This window comes from Parus major, chromosome 20 (genome assembly GCF_001522545.3).
Source record: "Parus major isolate Abel chromosome 20, Parus_major1.1, whole genome shotgun sequence".
Taxonomy (NCBI): Eukaryota; Metazoa; Chordata; class Aves; order Passeriformes; family Paridae; genus Parus; species Parus major.
The window spans coordinates 9,550,456-9,565,448 of record NC_031788.1 but is presented as its reverse complement, the minus strand read 5'-3'; positions in this window follow the sequence as shown (position 1 = coordinate 9,565,448).

Here is a 14,993-nt window from a genome sequence, read left to right as displayed (position 1 = left end):
TTCCATTCTGTTCCCCACCCCTGACAGTTCTCCTTGCCATGTGTGCACTAAGTGGTACAGCTCACATCTGTCATGCATGGCAGGTTTCCTCTCCTGCCTCCTCTCCTCGGGCCTGGAGCTGGTTTGTGGCTCGGTGCTTTGCATTGCTAATGATCAGCTTGTTAGATTTGATGTCTGTGCAGGAGAGGAATCCTCTGTGGCTGGGGGCTGTGGGGTGTTGGACACTGGGGTGGTCTTGCAGGGGGTCCCTGTCACGGTGCTCTGAGAAGAGCGTGAAAAAGCTCACACCAAGCAAGCAGCAGGTCCCTGCTTCTTATGGGCTGCTCAGACCTTGCCAAAGCAAAGGGTGACTGGTGGTTTTAGCAAAGCTTTTGGGCTAAGAAAAGTAGGAATGGTCATGGCTACGGAGTTTCTGCATCTGGGAATCTCAAGCAGCTTGCTGCTATTAAGATGAGATTCACCAGTGCAGAAAAAAAGCAGAGCTTAACTTATCTTTTGCATGCCAGAAAAGCTTCAGCTTGGTTTTCCTTTCCTGTTTTCATATTCTGCAGTAGCTCACCTTGGAGCAGGCCTTGGGGAAGTGGTGGGGTGGCCCTGGGGCAGGGGGCACAGGGGCTGGGGTGATGTTCAGGGGGCACAGGACTGTTCCCCTCCATGTAGCTCTCACTCCACTCAATGCTCATCTCCTCAAATCCCTGGGCTCCTCATCCCAGCAGCAAAGGCTCTCCATGCACCCCCAGCTAGCTGGGAGTCAGGCTGGGGACTCTTGGCTGTCTTGGGCTCCTGAACCCTTCAGGGGCTACATCTTGGCAAGAGAGGGTCAGAAGAAGCTGCCTGAGCTCCCTGAGATGCCCACACCAAGGTTTGTACCCCAGTATTTGCTCCTCAGTGCCTCTGCAGCAGGGAATCTCACCTGCACCAGCCAGGCTGCCCTCCTGGTGGTGGGGATCAGGCAGCTGATGGATAAAATGGAGCCTGGCCAGACGTTCAGCTGGAGATGAAACTCCCTTCTCCTTGGAAAATATTCTTTTTTTCTTTTCCCTTCACTTGAAGCACTTCCTGTAAACCAGAAGATATATGGCTGTTTCAAAGAGTTTTAGTACTTTTACCAGTAACTCCACGGTGCTGCTCTGAAGAGGAGAGGCACTGAGGGTGAAGGAGTGCTTGGCAATTTAGAAGATTTAATAGAAGTCGATTTTACACTTACACACATTAACATTCACATGGTCTTGATAAGGAAAAAAAAACACTGTCCAGTATTCTTGCAGCTACATGATGCTGTTTGCCAAAGTCTTTAGTTATAATTAGTCAGATTAAACCCCATCCATAGATAGCTTCAACTCCATCCAGAAAAGCAACCTCACTTTCTATTTTTACAAGCCCTGCTGACAATAAGTACTCTCACATCTGACAGGATATATTGTCTTTGCCCATTGCCTCTTATAACCTGACAGTGAAAAATGTACACTTCAGCATCCAGGGAGTCGTTTGTTACCTCTCCACTTCCTTCTAATTAATGAAAACATAAGGGAAGAAACAATAACTGGGTCTACTGTTCAGGCAGAAAATGATTATTGCTTGGATGAAATAAAAAAAAATATTTTTGGCACCTGATTGCCTCAGCAATGACATAATCAGCAGGGATTTTTACTGACTATGCAATAAAGCTGCATATAACTATAAATGCAAAATGCTTAAAGGGTTTCCCCCCCTCCTTCCTTTGCATGGAGTTGCACCTACCATAAAGGCTATCTTAAAGGTGATAAAAATGAGGTGCTTTGTAGACAAATGGTCTTGTTACAGAGAAGTGAGAGATTGGACCCAAAAAGCAGTCTAGCCTGGCTTCACTCAGGGAGATGTGTGGTTTGGCATGCAGCACTTAGATTGCTGTATTTGGGCCAGGGAGAATATTTTTTGTACTGGTACATGGGAAAATGATTGATACAGATGAAACCTGGAATCCAGCAGAGCACTTCCCAGGCTTTAACTCCAACACTAGTCAGTGGAGGGCCTGGGGGCCATGGGCCTTGGGAATTAACACTTCTTGACACAAAATGAGTTTCCTCACTGGATCTGGGTTTCTTCTGTGAAAGATGGGAATTTCTCAGCCTTTTTAAAAAAATTTTGCTGCTTTTCATGAGCACTGAACCTGGCCAGAGCATTTCTGCTTGAGATCTACCTGCAAAACATCTCTGGGGTATCCAAACTTGTTTCAGAAATCTGATTTTTCCATTCATCATCCATTCCTTGAGACTTTTCACAGAAATGTCCTGAATATAATGACTGTCCTGACCTCCATAAACACAGGGCAGTATTTTCTCAGTTGATCAAAATTGCTGAAATGCTGCTATTCCATTTCCCAGGAAGCAAGCTGCAGAGAGCTATTGGGATGAGAACAGATGTCTTCATTACCCACCAGAAGTAAATGGAAAACCAGTGCAACCAAGGGAAAAGAAAGAGAACAGCAGTGATATGTTGATATTCTGGTTGTTGCTGAGCGGTTCTTTATTGCCTACTCTTGAAGGAGACTATGAACGGTGCAAGATGCTTTAGGACACCCAGGTGCTAAACCCAGGCCTCAAGTAACCTGTGACTGTGTTTCATTTTCACTGTAAATCCAATCTTTGGCTTGCAACAAAGTTTAAGCAACATATCAAACTGGAAAAGTGTGATTATTGGCTGGAGACAGTGGCCTGCGAGGATGGATGCATGGCTAGCTATGAGTAACTCACCCAGAAGAGGCTGAAAGTCTTTTATACTGTCAGGAAGAGGGTGGGTACTCAAGTTAATAATTGTGATGCACAGCCAGAAATAATTAGAGACTGCAAGACTGGCAATCATAAATTACTTTTCTTTTAATAACATAACGAAGGCAGAGTTGCAGAGGTAATAGAAAAGTGCAGCTCAAGCAGAGAAGTTCAAATGAAAAAATCAAGGCCAAATCCATTTCTTTAATTCCTTTCTCTCACAAAGGACAATAAAATATTCACGGTTTCCAATTAAATAACTTTAACTATGGGTGATTTTTTCCACAGCTAACTCGTCTAAGGGAGAGGAAGAAATAAAATCTTAAAGGGGAGCTCCATAGCCTATTTAAAAGTATTGAGTATGGCACTGGAAGGATTTCCTCCACATCTGCAGGGGAATGCCCTGACCAGGTGATGGTGGTTTTAGGCAGGAGTGGCTCTGGTCTAGCAAGCTGATTTAGGTTTGAAATTCCAGGAGAAATTCTGGATGCTGGCCAGGGATGCTGATGGGAGCACCAAAAGCATTATTATCCCGTGGGGTTTCCTTGGGACTCATCAAAGTGATGGTTCTGGTGTTGCTGGAGACACACTGCCAACCTCCTGCCCAGCTTGCTCCCAGGGCTAGTGCAGGAGACATTAACAGGCTGGACACAGCTGCCTAAGCTGCCATGGGACAAACTATCCCTGATTTAGTGCCCATCTTTAGAAGCTGGATTTGGGAGAGATGAACCCTGAGAGCAGCAGCATGGAGACTGCTGGTGTTCCAGTTCAGTATGCAGGGAGCAGCAGAGTTTGGAGTGCCAGAAGCAAGATCATTGGAATCTGCTGGGTTGATGTTATCCATTGCAGTGATTTTCTTTAATTACAGCAGAAGATGAACATCCTTTTGTCTGTACAGTATGACAGACTTATTAAATATAATGTAAAGCTTGAAATGTAACAAAAGGAGGTGAAATGATTCCTAAATCATTGTGATTCCTTTGGAAAAGAGGAAAAGCTTTGCTTCTGTGCCCAGACCTATCTTGCAGAGATAATATCAGTATTTGAATTACAGTAGTATCTTAAAGTCCTGAACTCGAGGTTCAGTTATCTTGGGTGGCATCAAGAAAAAAAAAATACAGTCTTTCTCATGGATATAATTAAATATAGTTTAATACATTTTCCAGTATGAATGTAAACATGTCTGAGCCAAAAAAGGGCTCAATTTGAGTTTTACAAATAATGTAGGCTGGAGGTTCCTGTGTGACTTTTAAGTAGGAGTCTGTAATTTGTTCTACTTTAATTTGACCCATCCATCTTGATGGGTAGTCTCATTAATGCAGCACAGTTTTACATCAGAAATATCCCCTTTGAATGATATGAAGCCTAATGCATTCCTCCCACGCTGGAATAAACATTACATGTGGTAAATATTACATCTGGTGATCCTTAACATAACTGATCGATCATCAATTTTCAAAAAGGGAAACCATCATTGGGTAGAAAACAGATCAGCTATTGAGCCAGGCAATTATCTTCCTCCTCAATGAGATGCTTCCTGCCAAACCAGAAAGAAATAGCTATTTGGCAGACCAGTAAATGTAACTAATACCTTCAGGACATATTGGACAAAATTCTGTGTTAATAGTGCTCCAAGGACTGGAAAAGGCTCTGGGACCGAGGTACATGTCACATTACTGGCATGAAAATCACTTCATGGTGGTGCAGGGCCCTGCTCTGAGCAAAGAGCTGTCACCACTAGGAGTGGTACCTGTTGACTTCAAGGCTTCTGGGAGGACCAGCAATGTCCCCCCTGCCTCCATCAGGGCAGTTTCCTGCACAGAGAACACGGTGTCGAGACACACTGCTCATGGTGGCACTGGGAATAGAGATGGGTGGCAGGAGCAGGCAGGAATGGGTTTTCCATCAGGACCTCGTTCCCATTTGGCCACCTACAGCACCAGCACCACCCCATCCTGGGTTTCTTTTGCAGGACAAAATGAACCAGGTCATACCTGAGTTTCCTGAGACTGTCTGCAAGTGCTGTTCTCACCAATAAGAGGAGAATTAATCCTCTGCCGTGGGTGGCTGGTTGACTCTCTCTACAGGAATTTCAAATGTTTGGCTCCATTCTCCTGCCCCTTGAGTTGTGGCTGCTGGGCTCAGCAAGCTGCTGCTGCCTCCAACTCGTGCTGGAGACATCAGCCTCCAGCTAAAGGCAGCATGAAAGAAGTCCTTCACCAAAATGAGATTATCAGGTGTCACAATCCACGTTGCTCTTTTATAAGATGTATGTCTGTTTACACCAAACCCTTTGCTGATGACTGAAACATATCAAAGCGACACTGCCAAGGGGTTTAGGGCCATGGGTTTGACCTACCTTAAAGTAACTCTTATTAAATGGGATATTTCTTTAAAATCAAGATGTTTTTTGGGGTGGTTTTTGGAGTAAACTTGCTCTTGTAAACTTGATGTCTGCAATTAAAGAAACATTGGGGGGGGGGGAAAGTCCTGATTGAAATAGGAAGAAAAATGTTGTGTTTCTTGTTAGGGTGCACAGCAATCCAGGCATTTCTCCTTTAGCAGCCCCAAGCCTGAATAGCTGGAGCAGCCTGTTGCAGGAGCTGCACTGTCATCGCTGCTGAGCCTGATACACACGCAGAGAGATTCTGGCACCAAGCTCGCTTCCATTAACATATTTTTTCTATGAATGGCACTGTTTGTCCTGCAGAGTGGAAAATCCCTCTGCCTGAAAAAATGGTCTCGAGGGACCACCTCTAAAAGGGGAGGAAGAAATTTATTCATCCAGGCTCACACGGTCTTGGTCCCTCTGCTGAGAATGACAACTAGTGTGACTCTGTGTGTCGGCAGAGGTCCTGGCACAGGAGCTGGGATGAGAAATATGGGGTAATTTGAAGTTGACATTAAAACCTGTCACCATCTAAAACAGCAGGGAGGAAAAAAAAAATAATAAAAAACCAAACAACAATATTTGCTAAAAGGCAGGAGATAAAATCACTAGATGAAATTGCTGCTTCGGAATGACCTTCTAAAAATACCTGCGGTGATCCGTCTGGGTGGCTGCAGAGCTGCGAGCCGGGGAGGTGGTGACTCTGCTCTGAAGCCGGGTCCTCCCCGGAGGAAGGCAATTTGCACATTACAAAAACAGTGTCCCCAAATAAATTACGGCTATAATGAGCCACAAAGACAGCAGACAAAAGGAGCCCTTTCCTTGTAAACAAAGTAGCGGGAGGGAAAGCTCCAGCTCCAGCCTCAGCCAAGAGTCTGGTCGTTATCTCTCATTAGCACAAAGGTTAACGAAGAAAATGTTAGGCTGGGGATGCAGTTTGGGCAGACCCAGGCAGTTTCTCTTGGTGCAGCTGCCAGTGTGTGTCCCAGGCATCTTCCCTACAAAACAGGCAATGATTCAGCTGCTGCTCCACTTTCCCTGCATCCAGTGACACCTACTTGAGTTTGCCGGGGAGCTGTGTGCCGCAGGAACTTGTTTGCACTTCCCACTGCCTCCCAACAAGGGTGACATTCCTGATGGACTCATGGCAGGGCTGCACTTCCTATTCCTCGATTAAATCCCTTTTCATTTCACAGCCTCTTTGCTTTAGGAGCACAAATATACCACTGGGTACAGATCACCCCACGGGCCCACGTACACTCTTAATTTCCAATGCATTAGCAGCACACTCCAAAAACTCCATTCCAAGACACAGACAATAAAAATGAATTAACTGAACAGTCATTAGGATATAATCTGGTAGCGTTAAGGTGAGTCACAATATAATTACCATTATTTCTAATGGAGTTACCGTGCCATTACTGCAGAACAACACACCTCACCCCTGCCATGGAATGGGCACACACCTCACTGCACTCACTGTGGGACACACTCAATTCCAGGACAAAATTCAAGGAGACACACAGGACTTGTCTGGAAAACTGTAGCCCCAAGTTAGGTGCAAAACCCACAGATGCTTTCAGAGGCTGGACTTAGAAAATCTGGGTCTGTGCCACTGGCATCAAAATGAGCCATTTATTGACTGCAGGGAGCTTTGGATGATGACCCTCAGGCTCCTTGGCATGGATTCCTAAAGGAAGGTGGATTGGGCATTCACAATCTGTGGGCATTTCACTAAGTTTTGAACATGAAAGCCATATTTAATCACATTCTTGGGAGGAATAGGCAACAGAAGGACTTTGACTTCTATCTATGCAGCAGCAGATGTGGCTGGGGAAAAGGCTGAGACTCCTAATGCCCCCAGAAGGAGAAGGTTGGGGCAGATGCTTTCTGCTTCAACCTCCAAGGACACCTTTGGATTTAGCATTGTCCTTCACAGGTCTGGGTTTTTTCTCTCAGGACTCCTGGTTTACAAAGTGGTCAGTGAACTTCTCAAAATATTCATTTCTCTTCTAGTTTTGGGGCCTGTTGGCTGGTTCCTGAGGGATTCTCAGGAATAAGGAGCTGGCAAAAACAGGAAATATGGATAGTGACATAAATGTATTCTGCTAATGCTGTAAATTAGTCATCTCAAATATGTATTTAATATAATAAATTTGGAAGAGAGCTTCTGTAGGTTAAGTGGCAAGTGGCAGCACTTTTAATGAGGATTAATATACATACAGGTCCTACAGATTTGTTAAAATTCAATAAATATTTATTATAATCCACCGGTTCTTAGCTTACGCTTGAATAAATTGGTTAAAGTTAAATAAATAGAGAAGCATGACCAAAAGGAATGGACAAAATCCCTTTGCTGCCACTGTAAATTCATGGCTCACGGGGGCTATGACCCAACTCAACCTGGTTTACTTAGGTTTCTTGGATCTTTCAGAAGAACTTTCCCCCATATTTAGTGATAAATTACTTCCTCCTGTCAGTGCAACATAGTGCACACTCTGCTGTGGCACTGCTGCTCATTCATGGTTCAACTTCTTCTTCCCCATCATTACGTCTTTGCCCATAATAACCTTTGCCACAACACTGTCTCACTGATATTTTCTTAGCCTTCCTGGACCCTTTTCCTACTGCTGTCATGCACAGGTTTGCAGTGAATATTTCCTCATTCCCATGTGACAGATAATAATGTTTTTCTTAATTGCTAATCACGTCTATTAGTGAGTTACTTGCAGGAGAACAGTTAATTCCAGATCGCTTAGAAATTCTGCAGAAGGGCTGAGGGTACGTGCTGTGCTTCCCAGGTGACTCCCAAACCTCAGGCCCTGTGAGCTGGTGAACCCTGCACACCAACACTGTGTCTAGAAGTTCTGTGACTTCACTCCCAGCCCTGCAAAGGGACAAAAGAAGAGAAGATATTATTTGTATGGGTGAGGTTGACCCCCAGTCATAGCCATGCATACAAGTCCTGTATCCTGCATTTGGGTGGGAACACAGACCCTGTAGGAAAGGTGAATTTACAGAGGGTTTGATCTGAGCACTGGGCACAAAGCTGCAGGCACAGGACCCTCAGAGATGTCTCACCTGCTCCTGGGCAAGCAGCAAAACCTCACAATGCCCCTGGCTGCAGGGGGTGGCTTGTTTCTAATGCCACGGTGCTGCTGGAGTTCCTTGGCTCAGACACTGTGAGAAACTCAGAAATAGTCTCCTAGATTAGATAACAGTGGTGGGGTGACCCTCAGAGCCAGGCAGTCCCAAGAACTTCAGGAAATTGAAGTGAAGGCAGACGTAAGGGCTGAGTGAGAGCCTGAGGCATCCTCAGCACAGCCTGACGAGAGATAACGGCGGGGGAGCGAGAGGCAGGGAGGGGGTAAAATGAAGCAGTGAGCATTTGTAAATGGGACTCCTCAGGAACTGAACATGATTGCCTAAAAACTCCTGCACTGCCTCTGAACAGCTGCTTTCCCTGTGCTAAATAAATCATGCGTCTTGTTACCTTAGCCTGTACGCACGGAAAGATGTGTTTGAGCAATAAAGCGCAGAGCCCTTCCAGCACTCTGCTTTTCCCACCAGCCTGTGCATCTCCCATCTCAGCTCCTGATCTGGTTTCTCCCCATCCTCCCCCAGTTCCTCTGCTCCCAAACCAGTCTGCACAGCCCAGGCTCTGGCCAGCCACCAGCAGTGACCCCAGGCACTCCCAGTCTGAGATTTGCAGTGAGGAGAAGCCTGGTGGGAGAACTTGAGAGCATTTTTGTGGGAGGAGTGGAGGTGCTCAAGGGGACCTGGATCCTCTCCACCAGTGTGTCCTTGCTGCAGCCCTCATTCCTCCAAGGATGCTCTTCTTGCTGCTTTGAAACCTCTCTGAGGACAGTGTCCTGCACCAGGCTGCTCCTGTGGGTGCAAAGGGCACTGCTGCATTTCAGGAGTGAAATGAAATGAAATGAAATGCAACATTCCTCAGAGGAATGTTGCAGAGCTCCACGACCACCAGGAGATATTTCTGTAGAATGTACCAAGCCACAAGTGCTCTTTTTTGCTGTTAAGCTCCACCAGAGCTAGTCTGGGAGGGGCGGGAGGCATGCTTGCTCAAGAAGATGCAGAAAGCCAATTACAAGTTCTTATATAAATCCAAATGTGTCTTCCTAAATACGCTGCCTCTCAAAATGAGGCTGAGATTTAGTCTTCACAATAAGCCTGAACTGTGAACTTTTTTAATTTGCACATGGTTTCAGGAAATCTAACTCATCCTATAAAAAAAAAACCAACCCACCCCACTTTGAAAAAAACAAAAAGCAACAGCGCTCTTTAGCTTGTTTCTTTATTCCAGGAGCAGAGTAATTTATGTACTCATTTAATTTTGTTCTGCCACAAACAAAACCACAGTATATAATGCAATCCCTGTTGCTGGAACACGTATTGTTGGAAGGACATTGGAGAAGACATAAATGTCCCTGACACAAAAGAAGATCCCAGGTTTCAGAGACATCAGACAGATTGGAAAATATGGGGAGTTTGGTTAAATTTATGAGTGGTCCTTTGTTCTTTCCCTCAGAGTATGATGGCATAATCTTTTAAAAGTACAGTAAGAGCCAAGTATCTGAGAGATGGGTACTTTAAAAGCAAACAGAACTATGAAAATATTTTGTTCTGTATTTTTGCCCACTGTACATTTTGCTCCAGCAATGAAGAAAAAACACCCTCAAATAATTAAAGAACATTTGTGTTGGGAGGTGAGGTGGATAGTGTCTTCAGGGAAATACCTTCCAAAACAAGAGTGTTATATTACACATGCAAACATCATGCTGGATTTGCATATGTGTGCATACAGAGAGAGCCAGAGCCTCCCAGCCAGCCCCTGGAACAGCTGTATTTCATCCTTGTGAGAGCATCCCACAGCTGGATTCCACAGCTTCTGAAAAGTCCAGGGCAAACCCAGCCCTCACATCTCGCTGAGCAAAAAAAAAAGCCCCCAACATGTGAATGGACTCAAGTGAGCTGTGGGTAACTGGCTCAGTTATCTCCAATGTCACTGTTTGATCTGCCAACAGTGAGAGGCTGATAAGCCCTGGAGGAACAGCCCCAGCACCCCCAGCTGTTCCTTCCCTTCCCAGGCAGAGCAACTCCTTCTCCTGCCTCAGTTTCCCAACTAAACAGGGGACACCAACACAACACTGCTTCCCACACTGGGGTTTTCAGGGGAAAAGGTGTCACTACTGCGCTGCCAATGAACACCACTTCCATTTGTCATCAAATTTATTTTCTTCCTCTCGTTAGAAACACCAAATGAAAGGGAAAAACACATGGGGAAAAAACCCTAGCTCACCTTTTTCATTATATGGCCTGAATTGTGTGTGTCACACAGATGGGTTATGTCTGTGTACAGCAGAGAAGGTTGGAGCTGGCCTCTGGGAGAAGTTGAGATGTGTTTTTAAGCACTGTAATGTTGCAAAATGGTGATGCAATTGCTGCTTTCATCTTCCCTCCATCCTTCCTTGCCAGTGGGGCTGAGACTTTCTTAAGTAATGGCAAATTTTGCAAAGGGCTGTGTTACTGGAGAGGTGGGACACTGAAAAAAAAAAAGTGATTTTTATTTAAAAAATAGAATTTGAAAAAACAGAAGGAAAATTAAATAAACCATTTCTTTTGGGTTAAACTGTGTATTATATGATGTAAAACCCTGATCTCATGATGACTTTGGGGACTTTGCAGGCAAGTCCAAAGCCCAGAGTTGGTCTTTCCCAATTATTAATAAAAGAGAAAGAAAAAAAAAAAAAAAGAAAGAAAAAAAAAAGGTTGCTTTTATAAAATAAAGAATAAATCATTTTTCACTAAGTGTTTGGAGTAGTTTTTGGTAAGAACATGCCAAATTGTCAGAAGCTTAATTTTTTGAAAGAATTTATCTGTGTTGAGACAACCCATTGGCAAAAGCTAATTCCACCTACTGATGGAATTTCGTTTCAAAGTAGAAAAAGTAAAAAAGACAAGAAAGGGAGAAGGCACATCCCCAGAAACCTTATCAGCTAGGAACAGGACAGAGCCACACTCAGGCTTCTGTGCCAATAAAAAATTAATTATTCATCCAAGTTCCTATGGAGAACAGAGGAACACCAAGCACTGGGTGACCAAGAGCCTCCTCAGCACCAGGGAGGTGGGAAGGACCAGCAGGTTTTTGGGAGGTGCATTGGGCACTCCAGGAGCTCCCCTGGGCCAGAGGTGTTTGAGGTGCTGCAAAGGGAATGGGCTGCATGGTTCAGTCAGTTTGGCTTCATCCCAGGACAGTGCAGCATCTTCTGCAGGATGTGAAGACCTGACTGACCTGACTCATTTCACAGGGTATTGGCCAGTCTTATGGTTTGAGATCAGATTTTGGCCCAAAGAAAACAAGAAATCAATTAGAAAAATGCTCCAATCAAGCCAATAATCCGCATTTTTAGTTTTTATTATTGGAAATATTTATATTACAGTAGCTTGGTATTTTAAAGGGCTATAAATGCATTTTTATATAATCAGCATTTTTAAAAGTCTATAAACATCCACTATGTTTGCCTAATGCACTATAAAAACTTCCAAAGGAGCTGTTATTATCCAACTTGTCACCTCACACAGGCTCCGAGGAGGAATTTTTTTTTCTTGTCTGCTGTTAATAAAATGAAGCAAACCATTAACAGCTTTGGAGCTGAAGGGAGAAGCAAAGGGGTTTGTAATCTTGGACTCCAAAGGAAACGTCTGCAGCTTTGCTCCTCACCTCTTTGAGATTCCCAACACGCAACAACAATTTTAAACAGACAAAATCAGTTTAGGTTACATAAATTCAAAAGCCCGAGCCTGGTTCTTTTAAAGTAACATCTTGCATTTTGTTTGGAGTGTTGCAATCTCTCACATATCGCTTTGAACTGGCTCAGTTTTACAGGCAGCTTCCTCAGGTTTCTTCGTTTAGAGGAGTTTTAATGCAGAATTATTATGTGCACACATGAATATATTATTAGGCATATGTGTATATATGTATGCAAATATATATACACACACACACATATATATAAAGCCTGTCTGATGGTGGTGGTTGCACATCCAGGCCCCATCTCTCCCAGCACTCCCTGCATCCCAAACTCCCAGCATTATCATGGAACAAGCCCCAGACCAAGTCCTGATAAAAACATGCACGTACTTTGGAGGGAACACAGATATTTTAGTCCCATTAGGAGCTCAAGGGTCAATGTGGTTTTTAAAGCAATTAGTGAAGAGAAGAAATCTGTGTGCAAAACCCAGGTTTGGGTTTTAAACAATCTCTCGATTCACATCTCAGAGGTTTGCTGTTGGTTCAGATCCCTTTATAGTTTGCTCCTGTTCCCAACATATCTCGGTGTCGGGATGGATTCTCAACCCCGGGGAACCTGTCAGGGATGTGATAACAACTCTCTCAACCCAAAGAAGGGCATGGTTGTGCCTCTAACAGTGAGTGGTTCTTGAGAGCTCCCGGGTGGCCGGGGCAGGGTCCTGCTGGGGCACAGGGAGCCACACACCCTGGGCACTTTGTGATTTCAGATGTGCCCCAAAACAGTGTGAGAACCTGCTCCTGGCACTCGGGTTCTCAAAAGCCCCAAGTGCTCCCCAGGGAGTACAGGGCAATGTTCCCTTGTGCTGGCTGGGCTGGTATTTTGGGTAAGGCCTTCCTGGGATGATCCTGAGGTGAGTCAGGGTGGAAAAGGGCTTCCATGGCTTCAGTTATTGAAAGGGCATGGGCTGGGAAAGCACTGACAGTCCTGAGTGATGTCCAGGGAGGAACAGCTTGGACATCCCTGCAACAATGGAGAAAGGGAGGAGAAAACCCAACAGTGGTTTATGACATTGTGGAGAAATTCCCAGCTGTTCCATGGGGAAATGAGCTGAGGGTGCAGAGGGGACAGCGGTGGTCACAAGGACCATGTTGGGACAGAGGAGTGGGGACGGGGGAGAGGTTTCCTACAATTTCTGTCCCCAGTGCCAGTCCCATGAGGGGTGGCAGGTTTGGTTCCTGGGGTCAGACAGAGCTGCCTGAGGGCTGCTCTGTGTTGTGGTCACTGCAGAGATGGCTCTGGCCCCACAGGAACACCAGACTTCGTGGTTTTGCTGCCACACACCTGTCCTGGGCTGTCCAAACAGAGATGGTGTGGAGCAGCCTGTCCTTGGGAGTGAGGGGTAGCAGAGGGGAATCCAGTTCCCAGCCCAGGCTCAGGCTGAGACAGAGAAAAAGCCAAAGCAGCCCAGGACAGAGAAGCAGACACCTCACTGGGAGTGGCTATTTCTGGCATTGTCCTCAGAGCTGGGGACCTCTGGGAGCACAGGGAAGCACCTCTGGGAGCTCCTGGGAGCCTTCCCCACCTCGTGGCACTATGGGGTGGTTCCTGCAGGCATTTCCTATCCTCAGATGTCTGGCTATCAGCTCCCAGCCAGTCTAACAGCCTCAGATGTGTGTTGCCTGATGTCTCTCACAGATGTCCCAAGTGGGGGTGTCCATTGGGGTCGCAGTGCCGGCTCTCTGTGGGTGGCTGTCCCTGTCACACACCACTCCACATCCATGGATTGCTGATAGGAGCAGAGGGTGCTGGGCACCTCACCAGGCACATGCAAACTTCCCCACCCAGATCCAAATCCAGCCACCACCACCCAAGCATCCATCACCAGGTGCTGGCTCCTCCAGCCCTGACCCCCCAGAGCCCACCCACAGTGTGGGTCTGCCAGCAGCATGAGGTGCCCCTGGGTTCTGAGATGTCGTGGTCCTGCTGGGGAGCCTCAGTGAGGGACAGAGACCTGGAGAGAGCTTGGCAGGGAGGGACATGGGATTGGGGAGGGGCTCCAGAATGCAGGGCTGCTGCAAGCAAGCAGGACAGGCTGGCTGAGTGCAGCCTTTGCCAGGTCTGTCATCATTTATCTGCTCTCCCCAGGGCCCTGGACATCTTCTCTTGGAATCTGGGTCTAACTCAAGTCTCTAGAGATGTTTGCTTGCTTCTCCAGGCACAAACCAAGGGCAGTGCCTGCGCTGCCAAAATCTCCCCTCCTTGCTGGATGAAACTTTGCGGGTTGGAAAGATCCTGTGGCCTCATAAGCCAGGAGACACCGCTGTGCTGGTGATCCACATTAACCCACCCTGACAGGGGGGTTTCCCTGCCTGGCAATGAGGCTCCCCAAAGCTCTCCATGCAGGGCAGAAAGTCCAACACCTTCCCAGCCTTCAGCACCTCTGGAGACACAGGACAGACGTGGCCAGACAATGAGGTGCTCAGGACATTGTGGTGAAGGACTCGGCCCCAGCATGAGGTTTTTGAAAAGCAGTTCTTCCTTCTGTAAGGTGAAAATCAGGATCTTTTGAGCTTCTTCCCCACCTTCTCGCCTGGAAACCTTTCTACCATGGAGGAAGAAATACAAATGAAAGAAAGAAAAGGAGAAGAAAAGAACCAAAGCGGGAGACAGCCAAAGGTTTTCCGGCATGGACAAGGTCTCCGCGCTGTGTCTCCCAACGCTGGCACTTACCAAACATAGCCGGGGCCCCGCGAAACCTCGGGCCGGCACAGAGTAGTAAGATGAGCTCCCTCTTTATTTGGCCTAGCTAAAAATAGCAGAGGGGAAAAAAAAGGCAGAGTCAGGACCCTGCAGGACCAGTAGTCAATGGGCTGCGAGGAGCGATTGAACTCCAAGCCCTGCTCGGCAGGCTCCAGCTGACGGGCTATTTTTTGCCGTGGTTGACTAAATATGGTCAGGGAGGGAAGAGCAGGAGCAGGGGCCGCACGCCCGGGGGTGCGTGTTTGGGATGCTTCGTTGGGTATATAAGCACTGGAAAGGTGGACTCGCGTCCTGACCAGAGCTCCCCCCTTCCCTCCGCCAGCC